Source organism: Procambarus clarkii, chromosome 12 (genome assembly GCF_040958095.1).
Source record: "Procambarus clarkii isolate CNS0578487 chromosome 12, FALCON_Pclarkii_2.0, whole genome shotgun sequence".
Lineage (NCBI taxonomy): Eukaryota > Metazoa > Arthropoda > Malacostraca > Decapoda > Cambaridae > Procambarus > Procambarus clarkii.
The window spans coordinates 48324512-48345401 of record NC_091161.1 but is presented as its reverse complement, the minus strand read 5'-3'; the positions used below and the strand labels follow the sequence as shown (position 1 = coordinate 48345401).

The following is a 20890-nucleotide window of genomic DNA, read 5'->3' as shown; positions in this document are numbered from 1 at the left end:
TCTGCCTCTGTAGAACCTTTTGCTTCTCGGTAATTGCTTAATTGCCTTGGTGTCAGCTGGGGTGTTTCTTGCACCACTTGTTTTGTCACTGGTAGGGGCGCAAGGTACTGTGCAGCTAGTTTTCACCGGGTCGTTGTCCCTCATGCAGGGGTTTTCTTTTATTTTTGTTTCCTGCCTGGTGGGGGTCTGCCCCTTGGTGTTGGTACCCCTTCTATATAAATTGGTGGTCCTACTAGGTCCCTGTGAGTGTACACCTCCCGAGGGTTCAACTGTTAGTAGTTCGCTGGATAGTTTGGGGTGCCAGTTATCAGTATCTTGCCTGGGCTTCCCTTAGCAGAGCATGTAAGGGCCCTGGAAACCCCCTTTAGGGCTCCGTGGTCCGATGGATGCATCCTCTGGGTCTCATCTCACTTCGTGTGAGTTTGAGGGTTGCTCTGTCCCCTTGTCTCAGGGTGACAATCACCAATTTGTGCCTCCCTCATGCTGCCTGTTGGGTCCGTGACACCTTTGACCCGGAGTCCTGCGAGTGGTGTTCCTTGCTTGTTCTCCAGTTCATCCAATCCACTGATCTTAATACTCGGGTGCAGGCAGCTTCGGCGTTGCTTGCATGTTTTAGGTTGCTGCAGTGCGCTGGGTTGGTTACTAACCCGGATGCCCCGAGCCTGCCCAGTTTTGCATATAGGGATTCGAACTTGGGGTTGTTATCGCCTCAACTTTGTTTCGTCCATGCCTCCCTTGTCCTTCCCCTGCTGTTCTTCGACCCTCTGCACCCAGTTTTGAAGTGTTTAAGGGTTTCAGAGTCAGGGCAGGGTTTAGTTGGTGGTGAGATTCGGGCAGTTTCAGGGGATGCTCCTTCTGGTGTGATGACGGAGGCATTCGAGCCTTTTTCTCCAGCCGGTGCTTCTGGGTGTGACCAATGGGCCCTGTTTGTTCCAACTTTTCCGGTGGACTCTGCCTTATCTCTTGAGGCACAGAGTTTGCAGGACGACTCGGCCCCAGGTCCTAATGTGGAGGTTCCCGAGGCAAGGGAGGGGGTTGACTTAGGGGGCTTGGGCTCCATTTGACCCCGCTTGGGTGTTGGTACCCTATGAGCGAGGCTTGTTGTTGCAGGGGGGTGGGGTTTTCTTATCCCCTCCCTCCCTATACGATTTTGATATAGCATCAACTCCTCCCCGGGATCCCTCTGGTACTTCTGTCCCTCACTTCCGGAGGTTTTCGGCTTCCCGCATCGTGCCCCATTAGGTGCAGGAGGCCATTGTGGCTCGAGGCCATCTCTTGCGCGACCTGGATTGTGCCTCGATAATGGATCCTGCCTCATTTGTGATTGGTTTTTCCTTTCCTTACTGGGTGCGTTACCAGGTTCCGGAGTCGTCCTCTTTGCCAAAATAGCCTGTATTTTCAATGGCGGTATGGCATACATTCTGTCGGTCCCACATGCTTCAGTGGCGAGAGGCCCTGACAGTTGTTCAAATTTACCCGGGGGGGGGGGGGGCGAGATTGAACGCTTCACTGCTTGTTTGTTCATCCCTGTCCTTCTTTGGGATGTCGGCCTGTGTAGCTTCGCGTGCAGGTTCCCTTCCTTTCGGCTGCCCTGGTTCCTGAGGACTTACTCATCCGTGACCATTAGGCTTCGGTCTTGCGTTTCTTTTCCCTTCTCAAGCTGTCTTCGGACTGGCTTAAGGAGGACATGGAGGCGTTGGTTGCTGATTCCTAGTTCTGGTGCGTTGGTCGCAGTGGTGCGGGCATCGGCTGCCTTGTTGAAGCTGTTTGTGCCGATCCTGAGGGAGGCAGTGTCTCTGTTTTTTGCTTCTCGTTTTGGGTGCCATCAGGCGGTGCTCGCTCAATCTTTAGAATCCGCTTGAGCTCTGGCTCTTAGGTTTTCTATGCCCATTTTGTCCTTTCTGTTTGCAGAGTATGCGGTGGTGCAGTTTCTGCAAACGGAGGTTTCTAGTTGTCGTCCCATGTTGGACTTTTTGGTTCTTAGGGGGGACCGTGGGGTTTCTTCCCAAAAGGGTCATGCCCCAGGGCTCGAGGTTCCTCTTGTCGTGGTATGCCAGTGGTGCCATTTTCAGAGTCGAAACAGCCTTCCGGGCCGACGACGTCTGGTTGGAGCGGTAATTGCTCTGCTCATCTATCGGCTTTTCATAAGGGGCTTTGGCCCTTTCGTTGGTCATCCTATTGACGAGGCAATTGGGGGGGAGAGGTTCGTGCAGTTTGCTCACGCCTGGTCCCACGATTTGTCGGCTTTTCGGGTCTCTTCATGCGGCTTGCAGTGGCATTGGGTGGCCCCTCCTTCTTCGGGGGGCTTGGAGCTGGCAGGGCAGGCTCTCTCTCTCTCTGTTGGGTCATCTTGGAGTGGGTTTGCTTGGGTGTGGACAAAAGTCCTCATCCCTCAGGTTCGTTTCCCGCCTGTTTCCGGTTCTGAAACGAGACTGTGCGGACTTGCGGTACATTCTGGACTTGTTCCATCTGAACCCCTGGGTCTATTGCTCCTGCTTTCGGATGACTTCTTTGTCCCAGGTCCGGCTTCTCTTGGAAGCGGGCGCTTGGATGGTGCCCCTGGAGCGAGTGGCGACCTCCTCCCGGGAAAGTCCCTCTTGTTTTTATCTTTGGTTAAGTAGCTCCAGGGAGCCAAAGGGGCTCTCCCAGAAAACTAGCGTTGAATGTAATGAACCACCATTTTTTGGGTTAGACCCGGAGTCTTCCCGGCAACCCTCCCTTCCTCCGGTCGGAGGTTTTTCACAGTTTTTGACATCCAGCCTCTGAACTTGGGGGTTATAGCCGGTGTGGGAGGTCTGGAGCTCCCCCTTTCCCCTTCTGCACAAGTGGGGAGCTGCACTGACAGCGGCACGGAGATGGTTGTGACATCATGCTCGTTTGTTCGTTTTTAGCTTGGAGAGTTCTTCTCAACAGTTTGGCTTTCAGTAGCAATTTCTGGAGGGAGCCCCTACGGCTCCCCGGAGCTATCCATGGCTGATATGGATACCCTAACTATTTTGCATCAGTCGATGTGGGTGGCGTTCTAGGCCTACCGGGGACCATGAGCCAGAACCTGGCCCCCCTCAGAGGCATGGGGAGCAATGGCCCATAGAATTGCACATGTGATTTGGAGCATTCTGTATCTGCCATCGACCGGGACAGGCACCCAGAAAGGTAAGCGCCACAAAACAAACCCCTATTCTGGTTAACAACAAAAATCGACAAACGAGTGGACAGAACTCCCCCAGGAAAACAAACTAACAAGCATGACGTCACACGAGCCGCGCCGCATGTCTGCGCAACTCCCCCCTCCCCGGGAGGGGGAAGGGGGAGCCCCAGACCCCTGCGCCGGCGATCCCCGCCCCAATTCCTCGGCTGATGGAATAATGTACGGTCGTGTGGCTCCAGCTCCGGTCTTGTCTCAGTGCTGTGACTTCTTTGCAGTGCTGCTCCTACGGTGGTCGTGTGAGCTGGGAGTAGTATTCTCAGGTACTCGGCCTTGCATGTGCTTGAGGTCACCTTCCCTGAGTGCCCTGTAAGTACCACCCTTGGGGCTTGGGGTTGCCTTCCACAAATCACCTTGGGTCTACCTCTGTTGGCTTTTTGCTGCTTGGCGTTTAGCCGCCCCGAGTGTTTGGGGGTTTTCCTCCCTTGTTTACCTTGGGGTACATGGTAGTTATAGCACTGGTGGGGCGCAGGGTACTGCGTAGCTAGTTTTCACCTATGACAGCGGCCGGCTCTGTTCCCTCCGGGTACGTTGTCCACTTGTGTGGTTTTTCTTTTATATTTGTTTTTGCCTGGTAGGGGGGTCTGCCTTGTGTTCCCCCCCCCACTTTATGTTAGGTTTATTTGTGTGGTGGCACCCCCTGCTTCGTCCTCACGGGTGGACACGTCCCGTGGGTTCAGCTTTAGCAGTTTGCTTGGTAGTTTGGGGCGCCAGTTGGCAGTGCCCTGCCTTGGATAACCCTTAGCAGACCCAGTCTAGGAGCCCTGGGTACCTCCCCCCCCCCCCCCCGGGGGCTCTCGGGTCCGATAGTGGAGACCCTTGCGTCCCCTCTCGCTTTGTGCGAGTTGAGGGTTGCTCTGTCCCTTTGTCTTAGGGTGACTCCTTGTTTTTTGCCTCCGTCATGCTGCCTGTTGGGTCGGTGACACATTCGACCATGAGTCCTGCGAGCTTTGTTGCTTGTTCGTGACTCCATTCACCCAGTCTGCTGACGAATTCCCGTGGCTGCAGGCAGCTCGCGCGTTGCAAGGTAGGTTGTTGCAACGCGCTCGGGTTTGTTGCTTCCCCGGATGCCCCGTTGCTGCCCCGCTTTGTGTAGGGACCCAGACTTGGGGGTTTTGGTCGCTTCGGCCTTGGTTCCTTCCACTCCTCCTCGTTTTTCTCCCTCCTGCTTCCGGCCCCTACGCATCTGCAGGCTTCGGGGTCGGGGCGGGGTTAGAGGTTCCTATACTTGGGCAGTTTCAGGGGTTGCCCCGTCCGGGGTAGCTGCGGAGGCATTTGAGTCTGTTCCTCCGGCCGATGCTCCGGGGTCTGACCAGTGGGCCCCTTCTCTTCCAGCTCTCTCGGCTGCCCCGGCTTTTTCTTGTGGGGCCGGGGCTTTGGAGGGCGACTCGGCCCTGGGGCCTGTTGTAGAGGCTCCTGGGGTTGGGGAGGGGGGGCCTTGGGCTCCATTGCGCCCCGCCTGGATTTCCGTCCTGAGCAGGGCTTACTGTTGCGAGGAGTGGGGGTTTCTTTCCCCCTTCTGCGTACGATTTGGGCTTGGGTTCTGCTCCTCCCCGAGTCGGTTCTGTGTCTCTGAGGTTTTTCGGTTCCGTCTTCCGGAGGTTTTCGGCTACCCGCATCTCTTCGCCTGTGGTGCGGTTGGCCTTTGCGGCTTACCTCCTGCGTGTCCCGGAATTTGCCTCCATACTGGTTCCTTGTAGCTGTTTGGGTTCCTTGTAGCTGTTTGGGCTCCTTGTAGCTGTTTGGGCTCCTTGTAGCTGTTTGCGCTCCTTTGTAGCGGTTTGCGCTCCTTTGTAGCGGTTTGCGCTCCTTTGTAGCGGTTTGCGCTCCTTTGTAGCGGTTTGCGCTCCTTTGTAGCGGTTTGGGCTCCTTGTAGCGGTTTGGGCTCCTTGTAGCGGTTTGGGCTCCTTGTAGCGGTTTGGGCTCCTTGTCGCCGGTTTGGGCTCCTTGTAGCGGTTTGGGCTCCTTGTAGCGGTTTGGGCTCCTTGCCGCCGGTTTGGGCTCCTTGCCGCCGGTTTGGGCTCCTTGCCGCCGGTTGGGCTCCTTGCCGCCGGTTGGGCTGCTTGTCGCCGGTTGGGCTGCTTGTCGCCGGTTGGGCTACTTCTCGCCTTGTTGGGCTACTTTTCTTTCGCGTCCTGCGCATGCGCCGTGGGAGTTTGTTTTGGCTCCAGGCGGTGTGCACACGTGTTGTTCTGCATCCATTTCTCTCAGGGGGCTTCACCTCTCGCTCTTTTCTTAATCCAATCCGTGCCCCGTTGCTTTGGGGGTGTTCTGGAGTGCCGCTGTGGGGAAGTCACAAGGTTTTTTCCCTGCATTCTAGGGTGGGGAGCCTCCTTCGCTGCTCCCCTCCTCCTCTCCAGCATGGGCGCCCTGGCCGCCTCCGGCGGCTACGGACTCATAGGCTTGCGTCATGGCCCTTCAGAGCCTATGTTCTGCAGGTGGGTTGGTGCAGTATGGCGTCTCCTTCGTCCTGACGCTGTTTTTGTTTTTGGAAGTAGGAATGAGTGTACATACATACTTGAGAACGTGGACCGTACCACCCGAGGTGCCTACTGCAGGGCTATTAGCCCATACAGGGCAGCTCTTGTTCTCTCCACCTGATTCCTTCCTCGGTTCACGGGTGTCTGCGGGTGGCCTCTTGGCCCTTCTGAGACGGCTCCTGCCCCTCTCCTATGCTTGTCTAACATTGCTGGAGTTCGGGGCCCCGCCTCCACCTTGTTCCATGGTGCAACAGTGGGGGTGCCTGTTCGGTGGTACATTTTCCTGTGTGGAGGGTGTTTTGTGCTCGCCTCCTTGTGCTTGCAGGATTGGGTTCTGGCTCTTTGGTTCCGCCTCTCCCCTGTCGTTCGCCTGTCGAGCGGATTCTGTGCTTCATGGGCGCTCTCATTTCTGCTCTTGGGGCTGTGTATGGGGACAGCCCTAGTTGGGCTGCCTAATGTGTTCCTTCGATTGCCTGTTCCACTGCACACGTTTCTTCTACCGTCCCTGTGGCTCAGTTGGGTGCTCGGTTTCCGCCTGTGTCCCCTTGTGTGCCATTCATGTTCCGATTTATCTTTATCTTCTCTGTCGCTTCCTCGGGGAGTGTGGTGACGTTCTGCTGCGGTTTTGGTACTGCAGCTGCGTGTCGGGGTTGGTTGTGGCATTTTGTTCGGCCCTTCCGTGCTCCTTCTGGGGCCCTCCTTCCTTGCCGGTCTTGCTGTGCCGGGCCTGGTTTTTCCATGTTCCTTGGATTCTCTGTCCTGTCCTCGTTGTCCTCGCCTCGTTGAGCTGGCTGGGGATGAGCTTGGGGTCTTCGTCTCGCCCCTCTCCTATCCTCGGATTTTGGTTCAAGTTCCAGAGCCTAGTGGGCTTCCTTCCTTAGTGTTTTTCACGGCTGCCCCGGGGTTTTTCTTGACGCTGGGGCTTAGGGGGGACAGCTCGGCCCCAGGGCCTGCAGGGTGGGTTCCTGGGGCTGGGGGGGGGGGGCGGGGCTAACGTGAGGGGCCTCAGGCCCCGTTGGTCCCCGCCGGGGTATTTCTACCCCTCTGGGCGGGGCTTGCAGTTTTGTGGTGTGGGGTTTTTCTGTTCCCCCCTTTCCGCACGTGCTTTGTGGGCGTCGGCCCCTCCCTGGGCTCGGTTTCCTTGTCCATTGTGCCCATTTCTTCCGTCCTGTAGGTGGGTGCTTTTCTACGGTCTTCGCCCCTTTTTTCCGGGACGGGTCTTCTTCCGTCATGTCCCCCTCTTCTTGGGGTTTCTGCATGACTTTTGGTCTCGGGTGTGATGGGGGTTTTTGTGCCTTCGTCCTTTGTGTGTGCTTCTTTTTGTTCTCGAAGGTTCGGGACGGTTTTGCTCCTTCCCATTTTCTGGTATGTCATTCGGTTGAGCTTCCCTCCGGTCTTTTCTAGGGCTTGTGGGTCCTATTCCAGGCAGTTTCTGGGTGTTTGGCCTTGTTCTTTTGTTCATATCTCTTCTCTTAGCGCTGTCTCGGCGCTACTCGTTTTCCTGGGGGCGATTTTGCTCCTCTTAATGAGTCTTTTCACTCCTGCCCTTCTGCAGGATGTTGGTGTGGGGCGGCTCCTTATGCAGGTTCCTTCCCTGTCGGCTGCACTTGTGGCGGTGGACTTGCATGCTTGTGGCATTTTGGTTTTGGTCCTGCATTTTCTTTTCCCCCCTGGGGCTGTCATAGGATTGGCTTGCGGAGGATGTAGAGGCACTTGGGACCGTTCCTGGGTCTGGCACCTTGGTTTCTGCTGCTAGCTTTCGGTATCGATGTTCCTTCTGTGCCGTTTCGCAGGCTGTCTCGTGCATTGTTTCACCTCCGGCCTGCTCATGCACTGCCTGTACCATTCTGGTCTTTGGACCGGGTGCTCTCCTGTTTTTCTTCTCCTTGGTTGTTGTGGCTCCTTCGGTTCAGGTTTGTTTTGCCTCGGCTCTCTTTTTATGTTGGCATTGGCCTCTGGGGGTCGTGTGGCAGAGCTTCATGCTCTTCTCAGGCGCAGTGGTTTTTGGCTCCTGTGGTCGTGGTCATAGGTCTCTTCGTCTGCAGCTGTTCTCCCTTTTTCTGGCGAATGATGTGCCTGCTGCTTTCCGGAGGGGTCCTTGGGTTGTCTCAACTTCGTGTTGAGGTGTGGTTCACCGACCGCCTCCCGGGTATGTCCCCTTGTTTTCTTAGGTAGTCTTTGGTGAATAAGCTCCGGGGAGCCGTAGGAGCGCCCCCCAGAAAACCAGCGTTGAATGTAATGAAACACCATTTTCTGGGCGAGTCCCAGAGGCTTCCCGGCACCCTCCCGCCCTCCGGTCGGCGTTTTTTTCGCGGTTTTGATATCCAGCCTCAGAACTGGGGCAGGGATCACCGGCGCGGGGGGTCTGGGGCTCCCCCTTCCCCCTCCCGGGAGGGGAGAGTTGCGCAGACATGCGGCAGCGAGGCTCGTGTGACGTCATGCTTGTTAGTTTATTTTTTCTGGGGGAGTTCTGTCCACTCGTTTGTCGATTTTTGTTGTTAACCAGAATAAGGGTTTGTTTTGTGGCGCTTACCTTTCTGGGTGCCTGTCCCGGTCGATGGCAGATGTAGAATGCTCCAAATCACATGTGCAATTCTATGGGCCATTGCTCCCCATGCCTCTGAGGGGGGCCAGGTTCTGGCTCATGGTCCCCGGTAGGCCTAGAACGCCACCCACATCGACTGATGCAAAATAGTTAGGGTATCCATATCAGCCATGGATAGCTCCGGGGAGCCTCCGGGACTCACCCAGAAAATGGCGTTTCATTACATTCAACGCTGGTTTTTTTAATCAGATAGGGTTTGCTTTGGGGTACCTATCTTTCTTTGGTGCCTGTCTTGGTCGATGGCAGACATAGAATGCTTCCAACCTCACGAGGCTTTCTATAGGCCATTGCTCCTCGTGCCTCTCTGAGGGGGGCCTAGGCTCTGGTTTGTGGTCCCTGTTAGGCCTAAGAACTCCATTCACTTGGCTGATGCCACGGTCTAATTCACTCATATCAGCCCGGATAGCTCCAGGGAGCCTCTGGTCTCACCCAGAAGATGGCATTTCATTACATCAATGCTGGTCTTTTAGGTCCAGATAGACAGTTGACCAACCATCTCTTTCCTGTAGAATCTCTGTGATTCATAAAAACTAAGTAGATTTGTTACACAGGATCTTCCTGTTCAAAAACCATACCGTCTGTCCATTATGATGTCATTATTGTATTCTCCAGGTGTTCTACCCATTGTTGTGTTAACAACAATGGATCAACCCATTTGGTGTTAGCTATTTTTTTCTAATGTTTTAACTACCATACTTGTTAATGATACGGGTTTATAATTTAGAGGGTCTTTTTGGATACCATTTCTGGGGGGAGCCCCGTCGGCTCCCCGGAGCTATCCCAGGCTGATATGCTAATGTCAGACTTTGGCATCAGTCATGTGTATGGAGTTCTTAGGCCTACCGGGGACCACGGCCAGAACCGGGCCCCCTCAGAGAGGCAAGGGGAGCAATGGCCTATAGAAGCCCCCGTGTTAGTGGAAGCATTCTATGTCTGCCAACGACCGGAACAGGCACCCAGAAAGGTAAGCGCCCCAAAACAAACCCCTATTCTGGTTAAAATTGCTACCTAAAACCGAACTAGTGGATAGAACTCCCCAACCGAAAACAAGCAAACTAGTGTGACGTCACACACTGCCGCGCCGCTGTCTGCGCAGCTCCCCCCTCCCCGGGAGGGGGAAGGGGGAGCCCCAGACCCCCCGCGCCGGCTACCCACACCTCAGTTCTTGAGGCTGATGCTATAGGTTGGGGAGTCGGCCGTGGCGCAGTTTATTCAGGCTGCGTCGGCGGCTTGTCGTCCGATGTCGGACTTGTTGGTTTTCCGGGGGTCCCGGGGTGGGTCTTCCCGGAAAGGTCGTGCCAGGGCTCGGGGTTCCTCTCGTCGTGGTAGGCCTCTGGTGTCAGGTTTGGGGTTGGCTCCTCCTGCGGACCCTCCCTCGTCTGGTCGGCGCGGTGTTCGCGCTGTGCGGGGTTCTGGGTCTCGTAGGGGTCGCCGGCCCTTTCGCGGTTTGCCCCTTTGACGGGGCGATGGGGGGGCGGCTTGCGCTGTTCGCCCGCGCCTGGTCCCACGATTCGTGGGCCTTTCGGGTCGTGTCTCGCGGCCTGCGGTGGCGTTGGGTGGCCCCTCCCCTCTTTGGGGGGTCGGGGCTGGCAGCGCAGGCTTCTTCCCCTGCGCTCTGTCGAGTCGTCTTGGAGTGGGTACGCTTGGGCGTCGTCGAAACGACGTCGTCCCTCAGATGGGTTTCCCGTCTGTTTCCGGTTCCGAAACGGGACTGCGCGGACCTGCGGTTCATTCTGGACTTGTCCCGTCTGAACCCCTGGGTTCATTGCCCCTCCTTTCGGATGACTACGCTGTCTCAGGTTCGGCTCCTCTTGGAGCCGGGAGCTTGGATGGTGTCCCTGGACCTCCGGGACGCTTCTTGGCATGTCCCGATTCATCCGCGGTTCAGGGACTGGCTCGGTTTTGTAGTGGGGCATCTGAGTTACCGCTTTCGTTGTCTCCCGTTCGGGTTGAACCTGGCACCTCGCGTGTTCACACGCCTTACACGGGTTGTGGTGGCTCGTTTGCGTCTCCTAGGTGTTCGAGTGTTGGCCTACCTCGACGACTGGCTGGTTTGGGCTCCCAGCCAGTCAGCTTGCTTGCTAGCCAGGGATTTGGTTCTTTCCCAGCTCGCCGGGTTCGGGTTCTTGGTGAACTGGAGGAAGTCCCATCTGGTTCCCTCTCCGGTTCGGACATGGCTGGGTCTCGTGTGGGACTCTCGAACCGCCTCCTTGTCTCTCCCTCCGGAGTCTCTCCTGCGGCTGCGGTCCCGCCTTCGTCTGTTTCTGGAGGGCCCTCGGGTCACCCAGCGGTTGCTCGAGGGGCTGTGCGGGAGCCTGAACTTCGCGATGGTGGTCTACCCGCCGGGTCAGGTTTGGCTTCGACGGCTGTTCTGGTTCCTTCGGGGTTCCCCCTTCCGCCTCTCTCGCGATCGCAGAGTTCGACCCCCGGGGGACTTGCGTCGGTTGCTGCGTCACCGGTTTCCTCTTCGGGTTTTTCGGGGTTCAGTGCCTTGGCGCCTACCCGAGCCCTCGCTCGATGTGTACACGGATGCGTCGTCTCGGCTGGGGTTTTGTGACCAGTGCTCACCAGGCCGGCCAGGGGCGTTGGGATCCGTCCTTCCGTCGAGCTCACAGTACGGTGTGGGAGTTCGCGGCAGTGTGGTTTGCTCTGGGGAGGATTCGGGTGGCCCGCGGATCGACGATTCGGCTCCATTCGGACTGCTCTCCGGTGGTTCATTGCCTGAACCGCGGGGGTTCGATGCGGTCCTTGTCTCTTTGGGGTTGGTCGCTTCGGGTGACTCGTCTGCTGAGTTCTCGGGGTTTGGCTCTCCTGGCGGTTCACGTACGGGGCGTGTCCAACGTCTTGGCTGACGTCCTGTCTCGCTTCGTTCCTCTCTCCACGGAGTGGACGGTCGACGACGAGTCCTTCCTTTGGCTTTGCCAGACGTTCGGGCGCCCCGAGGTGGACCTCTTCGCGTCGGCGTGGTCGCGGCGTCTTCCCGTTTATGCGGCGCCCTTCCCCGATTGCGAGGCCTTCGGGGTCGATGCCTTTCGGCTCGACTGGATGAGGTGGGGGTTCCTGTATCTCTTTCCCCCGGTTCGGCTGTTGCTCCAGGTCCTGACTCGCTTAGAGACTTACCGGGGGAGAGTTGTCCTTCTGGCCCCTTGGTGGCCGGCCCAGCCTTGGTTTCAGGCGCTGGTTGCTCGGTGTCCGAACCCGAGGGTTTTTCCCGCGGCTCCGCCTCTTTCAGCAGATCGGGCCGGTACGTCACGTAGCTGGTTCGATCTTCTCCTCGAGTCTTCGCGTATGGTTTTTTTGACTCGAGTCTATCATCATCTCTATGGTGATCAGGTGGCCTCCTTGTTGGTGTCCCACCTGAGGGCTTCTTCTCGGCGGCAGTATGCAGTTTTCCTGGCGGTCCTTCCGTTTCTTTTTGCGTCTTCGTCGTGTTAGCTCCTTGTCTGTTCGGGTGGTCTTGTCCTTCCTCTCGTGGTTGTTTCAGGACCGTCATCTTATGCCTAACACTGTCGCTTCGTATCGTGCGGCGCTGGCGGAGCCGCTTCAGCTTGCTTTCTGTATCGATGTTACGTCTGCGCCGTTTCGCAAGCTGTCTCGTGCATTGTTTCACCTCCGGCCTGCTCATGCGTCGCCTGAGCCGTCCTGATCTTTGGACAGAGTGCTCGCTTTCCTTTCATCTCCTCGTTTCGTTGTGGCCCCTTCGGTCCAGGATTGTTTTTCCAAGGCACTTTTCTTGTTGGCTTTGGCCTCTGGGGGTCGGGTAGGGGAGCTTCATGCTCTCCTCCGGCGCAGGGGTTTCTGCTCTTTTGGTCGTGGTGATAGTTTTGTTCGTTTGCAGCCGTCTCCTTCTTTTCTGGCGAAGAATGAGACTGCTGCGTTCCGGAGGGGTCCATGGGTGGTTGATGCTTGGTTGGTCTGGCCGGGGGTGCATCATGTTTTGTGATCGGCGGTTGCAGCCAGTTGTCTCGGCTTCGAGTTGAGGGGTGAGCGACGACCGCCTCCCGGGTAAGTCCCTCTTTTTCTGTCTGTGGGTAGTTAGCTCCGGGGAGCCGACGGGGCTCCCCCCAGAAAACCAGCGTTGAATGTAATGAAAACGCCATTTTCTGGGTGAGTCCCGGAGGCTCCCCGGCATCCCTCCCTCCCTCCGGTCGGCGGTTTTTCGCGTTTTTGACATCCAGCCTCAAGAACTGAGGTGTGGGTAGCCGGCGCGGGGGGTCTGGGGCTCCCCCTTCCCCCTCCCGGGGAGGGGGGAGCTGCGCAGACAGCGGCGCGGCAGTGTGTGACGTCACACTAGTTTGCTTGTTTTCGGTTGGGGAGTTCTATCCACTAGTTCGGTTTTAGGTAGCAATTTTAACCAGAATAGGGGTTTGTTTTGGGGCGCTTACCTTTCTGGGTGCCTGTTCCGGTCGATGGCAGACATAGAATGCTTCCACTAACACGGGGGCTTCTATAGGCCATTGCTCCCCTTGCCTCTCTGAGGGGGCCCGGTTCTGGCCGTGGTCCCCGGTAGGCCTAAGAACTCCATACACATGACTGATGCCAAAGTCTGACATTAGCATATCAGCCTGGGATAGCTCCGGGGAGCCTCCGGGACTCACCCAGAAAATGGCGTTTCATTACATTCAACGCTGGTTTTTTGTAGATTGGAATTATGTTTGCCATTTTCCATATACTGTATCTGCTAAGATTCCTGTGCGCAGGGATTGGTACCTGTTTGAAGTCTGCTGGCTAATATATATTACCTATACTGTATATCTTTGTTTTATTTGGAGAAAGAACCATTATAGTATTGGAATTATTAAAAAAAAATCCTATTTGGGAAATCTTTACTAGCTTTAAAAGATTCTGTATTTGGTATTTGTTGACTTAAAACGACTTGGTAATCTCTCAATCCTTTCTTTCACAGCTCATACGGTCACCAGAAGAATAATACCTGCAGTGCCAGAAACCAGTGGCATTGAATAATACCTGCAGTGTCAGGACCCAGTGGTATTGAATAATACCTGCAGTGTCAGCATCCACACAGTGTCAGATATACTGCATACATGTTGTCAGCAGTATTATGAAACACATTATGGTGTAAGAAATACTACATGTAGATGGGTAAGACTGTCTTCAGCACACTCATGTGAATGACTACATGTATTATCAATATGTCATGCATTATTAACATCTCATGCACTATGGTAACAAAGGAAATGTGTATTTAAATTAAATTTGGTGTATCATTAATTTTAAAATCTCAGTATTTGTTAGTTCATTGTGTATGTGGTACAGTATTGTTTTTAATACTATTGTTTGGCAAGAAAACATTTTAAGATTTTCAAATTAATTATTTTTATTATCAGGTTCTAATATAAAAAAGTTTAATATATATTTTAAGTTTTAAAACATTACATACTGTTTCTCCTATGTGAGCCATTGTAAATGTTGAGAAAGCATTTAAAATAAATAATCTTTATACTCTATAGTAATTATTAATTTTTTCTTAGGTAATTTGCTCTTAAGCTCAAAAGGCTCTCCAAATAAGATAATATATCAGTGTTCTTAATGCTCAGAATTTATTTATTTATTTACATATTTACATGAATGTATAAGGGATTTAAAAATAACAATGTGCATGGTACATGTTTGCAAATGACAAACCACATGAGGGTCCACTGTACCTGACTCTTGTGCTGTGGTTATATTTATAATAAGACATCCATCAGTTCTGTGGTTATGTTTATAATTAAACATCCCAAATTCTGTGGTCATATTTGTAATAAGGTTCTGTAGTGAAACATCTTAATACTGTGGCTGTATTTATAATAAACCATCCCTCTCTGCTGTTGCTATATGTACAGTATGATAAAACAGTATAATTATAAATAAATTTATAATATATTTAGTTTTCCTATGCAAAGACATTTTGCTAAATCTTAAAAAAAAAATTGCCACAGGATTTGTTTGTAATGTTTACAAAGTTATACACGGACACTAACTTTCCTGCTGGTGAACGCATGTGGAGACGTAGATTTGTATGTTTGCTTTTACACTTGCTGATTCACAGGAAATATTGTACAGTATATTTTATGTCTAGCACATTTTATAATATAATAAGCACAATATTATCTTACTATTTATGAATAATACCAGTGGTTTACATATTGTAACTTTTTTCCATTCTCTTGTGTCTTTGACAAGTAATTAAATTACTTTATATTCCTACAAAAGTTAATTAGATTATTCCAATTGCTTATCTGATATTGAGTGCCATTTGTTGACAACAGAGTTAACACTATAACCTGTGTGCTCTATTCTGGTTACTCTATACTGATTGCAATGTAGTTACTTGAATTATTTATGTATCCGACAGTCCAAGTGTTTTTGGCATCTCTTAACAATATTTGCTTTAGTAATAAATAAAAGCTCATGCATTTAAAATATATCAAATATATTACTAAGATTTATAAAGAACACAACAATTTATAAAGGAGACAAATACTAATAATAATTGTCTACAAGACTTAACTAATGAAATGTAGAATATTTCATTAGATAATACTTGCTTTTTGGATCAAATAGCTGTAAAGGTTTATACAATCAAGAAAACTGTACAAATATTTATTCAAAAGAAAAATGTCATCAGTGTTGAATGTTCAAAATTATATTATGAAAACATCTCGCATAATAGCATACAAAACATTTAGAGAAAAAAAGTAAATACATTGTCTAAACTACTTTCAAAAATATCAAAATTTATATAAGTGACAGTTCAGGAGAAAAGTCATATCACTGTAGAATGTGTCTGAAAGACTTTAAAAATAAATTATGGCTAATAACACACACACAAGGATTCATACAGGAGAGAAACCATATCACTGTTCAGAATGTCAAAAAGATTTTTCAGTTAAATCAAATCTAATAACACACATGAGGATTCATACAGGAGAGAATGCATATCACTGTTCAGTATGTCAAAAAAACTTTACTCGAAAATCAAATCTAATAACACACATGAGGATTCATGCAGGAGAGAAACCATATCACTGTTCAGTATGTCAAAATAACTTTACTCGAAAATCAAATCTAATAACACACATGAGGATTCATGCAGGAGAGAAACCATATCACTGTTCAGTGTGTCAAAAAGACTTTTCACGAAAATCGGATCTAATAACACACATGAGGATTCATACAGGAGAGAAACCATATCACTGTTCAGTAGTGTCAAAAAGACTTTTCACGAAAATCGGATCTAATAACACACATGGATTCATACAGGAGAGAAAACCATATCACTGTTCAGAATGTCAAAAAGACTTTTTACACTAAATCAAATCTAATAACACACATGAGGATTCATACAGGAGAGAAACCATATCACTGTTCAGTATGTCAAAAAGACTTTTCACAAAAATCGGATCTAATAAAACACATGAGGATTCATACAGGAGAGAAACCATATCACTGTTCAGAGTGTCAAAAATACTTTTCACGAAAATCAGATCTAATAACACACATGAGGATTCATACAGGAGAGAATGCATATCACTGTTCAGTGTGTCAAAAAGACTTTTCACGAAAATCAGATCTAATAACACACATGAGGATTCATACAGGAGAGAAACCATATCACTGTTCAGTGTGTCAAAAAGACTTTTCACAAAAATCGGATCTAATAAAACACATGAGGATTCATACAAGAGAGAAACCATATCACTGTTCAGAATGTCAAAAAGACTTTTCACAAAAATCATATCTAAGAAAACACATGAGGATTCATACAGGAGAGAAACCATATCACTGTTCAGAGTGTCAAAAAGACTTTTCACAAAAATCAAATCTAATAAGGCACATTAGGATTCATACAGCATAAGAGTCATTTGAATATTGTCAAAAACACACAGAAATCACAATAGCGTGATGCATCAATGAACAAATCCACAAGGACCATGACGAAGATTTGAACCTATGTCCGAGATCATCCCAGACGCTGCCTTATCGACTGAGCTACGACATGGTAAAAAGAGTTGAAACCAGAAGTTTTACTGAACTTACTTGAATCCTGCAGCGTCTCCGAGACACAAACCAGGGCTTTACACAGCTCCCTCCATGCACTCTAGCTATGTCAATAGGCCGTTCTACCTCTTCTGACGTAGGTTCGAATCCTCGTCACGGCCCTTGTGGATTTGTTCATTGAAGCATCACGCTATTGTAATTTGTGTGTGTAATGAAGTGAGGGGAAGAGGTAGAACAACCAAAGAACTCCCTCCCAAAAGAAAACAATAAAACTTACTTGGCGTGGTTATTACTTTCTCTTTTTCCCTCCAGCTTTTACTGCGCATAACTCTACTGCTCTCTTGATCTGTCTTGATATTCCCTTCATCCCTCAACTTTTTCAGTCACCCATTCAGTGTTTTGTGGTCTGTATCTTTGTGAGTAAATGGTATACAGTCTGTTTCGTTTATTTCCCCTCAAATTTTACGCTTTCTCTTCATGATCCTAAACACTTGTTGGACTCTTTACCAGAGCCTGTGCTCCTTTTGGATGATTTTAACTGTCAGCATACCCTCTGGGGAGATATTCTGACAAACATTCGGGGACGCCTTCTTGAACCATTTGTGCTCACTTCTCTTCCTTTATAACTAGTGAATTCTGGTAAACCCACTCATGTTGATTCCCACCATTTCCTGTATTGAACTTTCTGCTCATCTTCTCTTTATATGGACTTCACCTGGTGGGTTCTTGATGACCTACATAACAGTGACCTTTTCCCCGTCCTTCTCACTTTTCTTCTCACCCTCCCCTCTCCTTTCCTAGGTGGAAGTTTGACAAGGCTGTTTGGAACCTCTTTACCTTTGTGTTACTCTTTCCGACCTCTCTGATTTTCCTCTTTCCCAAGCCCCCCTCCTCCTTTCATGACACAGTTTTTGATGCTGCCCTCAGCTCTGTTCCTCGCTCTACCTCCTGGGGCGCACAGAAGTGTGTTCCCTGGTGGAATGCAGCCTGTGCTCAGGCTGTCCACTGTAAGCGTGCGGCCTGGAAGAAACACCGTTGTTGATGGACGCCTGATTCTTTGCTTTTGCGCCAGAAGTCAAGTGTGGAGGCCCGTAGGGCCATCTGTACGACTAAGAGTGAGAGTTGGAGATCTTTCATATCCACTATTATGTCTAACACCCCTCTGCCCCTGATCTGGGAGGAAATCTGCAAGGTAGTGGGTAAGTTTTTTCCAGATGTCTTGCCAGTTCTTCACCTCTGTGGTTCTATTGTGGCATATCCGGTCTCGGTCAAAACCGAACTGGGTTCACACTTTTCAACTGTTAGCTCCGATTCTCATCTTCCGCCTTTCCTTACTCTTAAGCCTCTTCTTGAATCTTGTCACTTAGATTTACAAACACCTCTTCATCTTCTCTATAACGCTCCTCTCTCTCTCTCAGAACTCCAGTCTGCCCTGGCCTTCTGTGGTTCTACAGCGGCGGGTACAGATGATATTCATTATGTAATACTTTGACATCTCCCTCCATACATATTTCAGTATTTACTGAATGTTTATAACAGTGTCTGGGAGTTGTCTTCAGTTCCCGAGGACTGACTTGAGGGGGTTATTCTTCCTATTTGAAAACCTAGTTCTCAGTGGTCATTCCCTAAAGACTTTCGCTCCATTGCTTTAACGAGTTGTGTCTGCAACCTCTTTAAATGTATGGTCAGTGTCTGTCTGATATGGTTCTTGGAACCCTCTCTCTCCTTCTCAATTTGGCTTTCGCAAGTGTTGCTGCATGACTGATGTCCTCCTGAACTTAGAGGTCTATGTTTGTACTACCTTTGCTGTGAAGACCTTCATGGTTGCAGTCCTTTTTGACCTGGAAAAGGCGTATGACACCACCTGGAGATACCACATTCTGTTCCAACTCTGTTCTTTTGGCCTTGATGGCAATCTCCCTCTCTAACTCAAGATCTTCCTCTCTTGTTGTTCCCTTAGAATGAGATTCTAAGGGAACCTCTCTGCCTCTTTAAAGCAATATGAAGGTGTACCTCAAGGTTGTGTTCTGAGCAGTACTATTTTCCTGGTAACCCTCAATGGTCTTCTTTCCTCCCATCCCTCTGGCATTTTCTCGGATCTCTTATGTTGATGATCTTACCCTCTGCTGTCTAGGTGATGACTCGCCTTTTCTCCAATGGCAGCTTCAACTTTCGATTGATGCCATGTCGTCCTGGTCCACCAATCATGGCTTCAAGTTCTCTCCAACTAAGACTTGTGCTATGACCTTTACTCGGAAGCAGGTCGTTTTTCGACCCCACTTTGTCCTCTTTATAGTAATCCTCTTTTATAAAGGATTCTGTTAAACTTTTTGGGTTAATCTTTAATATTTGCTTGTCTTAATCACCCCTTATCTCTTACCTTCGAGTTGAATGCTTCAAAGCCCTTAACTTACTTAAGGTCTTGTCCCATACTTCCTGGGGAGCTGAAAGGCGCATGCTGCTCTCTTTACATTCCTTTCTCATGCTGTCTAAACGCAATTATGGCTGTCCTGCTTACTCTTCTGCCTCCCCCCCCTCCCTGTTCAGCTCATTGATGCCATGAGGGGGGCTTAGTGGGCAGCTGCTGGAGTGTAATGCTCCTTGGGACACTCCTCTGCCCTTTTGTAGCCTTGTGCTCCTGCTGCTATCCTCTCTAATTGTGCTGAACAACTTTTCCTTTCCCTTCTGTTTCGTTTTTCTCCCCCCCTCTTCTCCTATCTGCTTGTCGTTTCCTGCCGACCTTTTGCTTGTTTTGGTTATTCCTTTGGACTTCTTCTATTTTGACGCCTGGGTGCTTGAGGAGGCATACTCTTGCACCCGTAGAACTGTAGTACCCAAAGTCGAGAGCGAGGGGAACCTTTTATTGTCAATCCTCCTTTCATCACTGAACACGATCTCGACAGACTGACGGTTCTTAAGGTGGAGTTTGTGGGGCGTATACTCACGACACAGCCCTAGGAGGCCACGGTATGATCAGCAATAGCTTCTTGTTGGGTGTCCTGCCTCTAACTGTGCCTCCATGGTAGGTGTGGGGGAACATTTGTTAATGAATGTTTCTTTTTCGTCCTCATGTTAAATTTTGTTTCTCCTTTACCTTCTCAGGCTCGTGGGGTTGGCAACCGAGCCCCTGAGTCGGTCCATGTTGGAAGACCAGGCTCTGCAGCCTCCGCTGCATTAGGCCCCGACCTTGCTCCTCCTTTGGCCAGAATGTTTTGGCATTTTGGCAGTAATGTGCATTTACAAAGGTGAAATGTAATTCTGATCAGCTTCCATATATACTTTATACACATTCATATACATACACACACACACATATTGTGACGGCGTTCCCCCCCTGATATTTCTCCCACGCCTACTGTAAGAGTCATATCCACTTTGCCCGAGCGTTCTGTTCATTACGGGCAGCAGTTTGATATATGTGGGGGAGTGTAATGTTCTCGCGTTGGCGAGAAATTCGTAAAAGAAGAGTATTTTGGCCTGTGGTATAGGCCCTTTAGGGAGCCAATATGGCTCTGGCCCCTCTGTTTTGTTGCCAAAACTGTGTGACGTCAGTGACACCAGATTGGTCACCGACAGCAACGTGGCACAGGGAGCCAATGAAAACCTCCCGTGGCAAATATGATGTCACGAAGGCAGGGGGGGTCCGGTCATCCCGCCACTCTGGCGCCACCAGTCTGAGATAGCACACCAAGGAGGTCGGACGTGTGCTGGGGGGTCCTGTCAGTTGGATAGTTTACCCCATCTCTGAAGGAGTTACGCATCACCAGTGGTCTGCCAGCACCTGTGGGGTCTTCCTTCGTTCATGTGTTTGACCAGAGAGGGAATTGATGGAATATTGAGCAACAAGTGCTCCCGGGACAGGTGTTGTGCAGGTGAAGTCTAGGCAGTGACGTATGGGACGTCTGATAGCTTCACAGTGATGACGTAGTGGCTGGGCCGATCCTCCGTGAGGGAATCAGTCTGACACGAAACGTCAAGGTGGATGGATGTGTGAAGGTTGGTCCTGTCAGTTTGACAGTTGTACCCCGATCCCGTGGATCTTACGCATCACCCGTAGTCTGCAAGTACGCCGAGAGGTCTTCTTTCATTCCATGTGTGGACCGAAGAGGGAATTGACGGAATATTGAGCATCAAGTGCTCCAGGGTCAGGTGCTGTGCAGGTGAAGTCTAGGCAGTGTCGTCTGGGATGTCTGATAGCTTCACAGTGACGACGTAGCGGCTGGGCCAATCCACCGTGAAGCAGTGAAAGAAGAAACTAATTGGGAATCCGGACGACTGCAGCCGAGAAGTAGGTTGTTAGCCGTAGCTGGGAGAAGTCGACGGCCGGGAGACCGACTCCAACCCTACAAGACGTTGTGGAGGAGCACGGACCTGCAGAGGACAGAACACGGAGACGACGCGTTTATTTTGGGACGTTGAGTGAGTTCCTGGAGGACACAACAGTGTGTGTGTTACCTTACCTTGAGGTTACCTTGAGGTGCTTCCGGGGCTTGAACGTGTCCCCGCGGCACGGTCGTCGACCAGGCCTCCTGGTTGCTGGACTGATTAACCAGGCTGTTGGACGCGGCTGCTCGCAGCCTGACGTATGAGTCACAG

At 50.7% G+C, this 20890-nt stretch overlaps 1 long non-coding RNA gene across 1 annotated transcript; it reads left to right on the top strand.

Annotated features, from left to right (window-relative positions):
- Positions 1–3224: 3224 nt before the first annotated feature.
- LOC138363932 (uncharacterized) lies at positions 3225–14505 on the top strand. Its single transcript, XR_011228273.1, has 2 exons — positions 3225–3514; positions 13197–14505. It is a non-coding gene; the product is annotated as an uncharacterized lncRNA (long non-coding RNA).
- The last annotated feature ends 6385 nt before the right edge of the window (positions 14506–20890 follow it).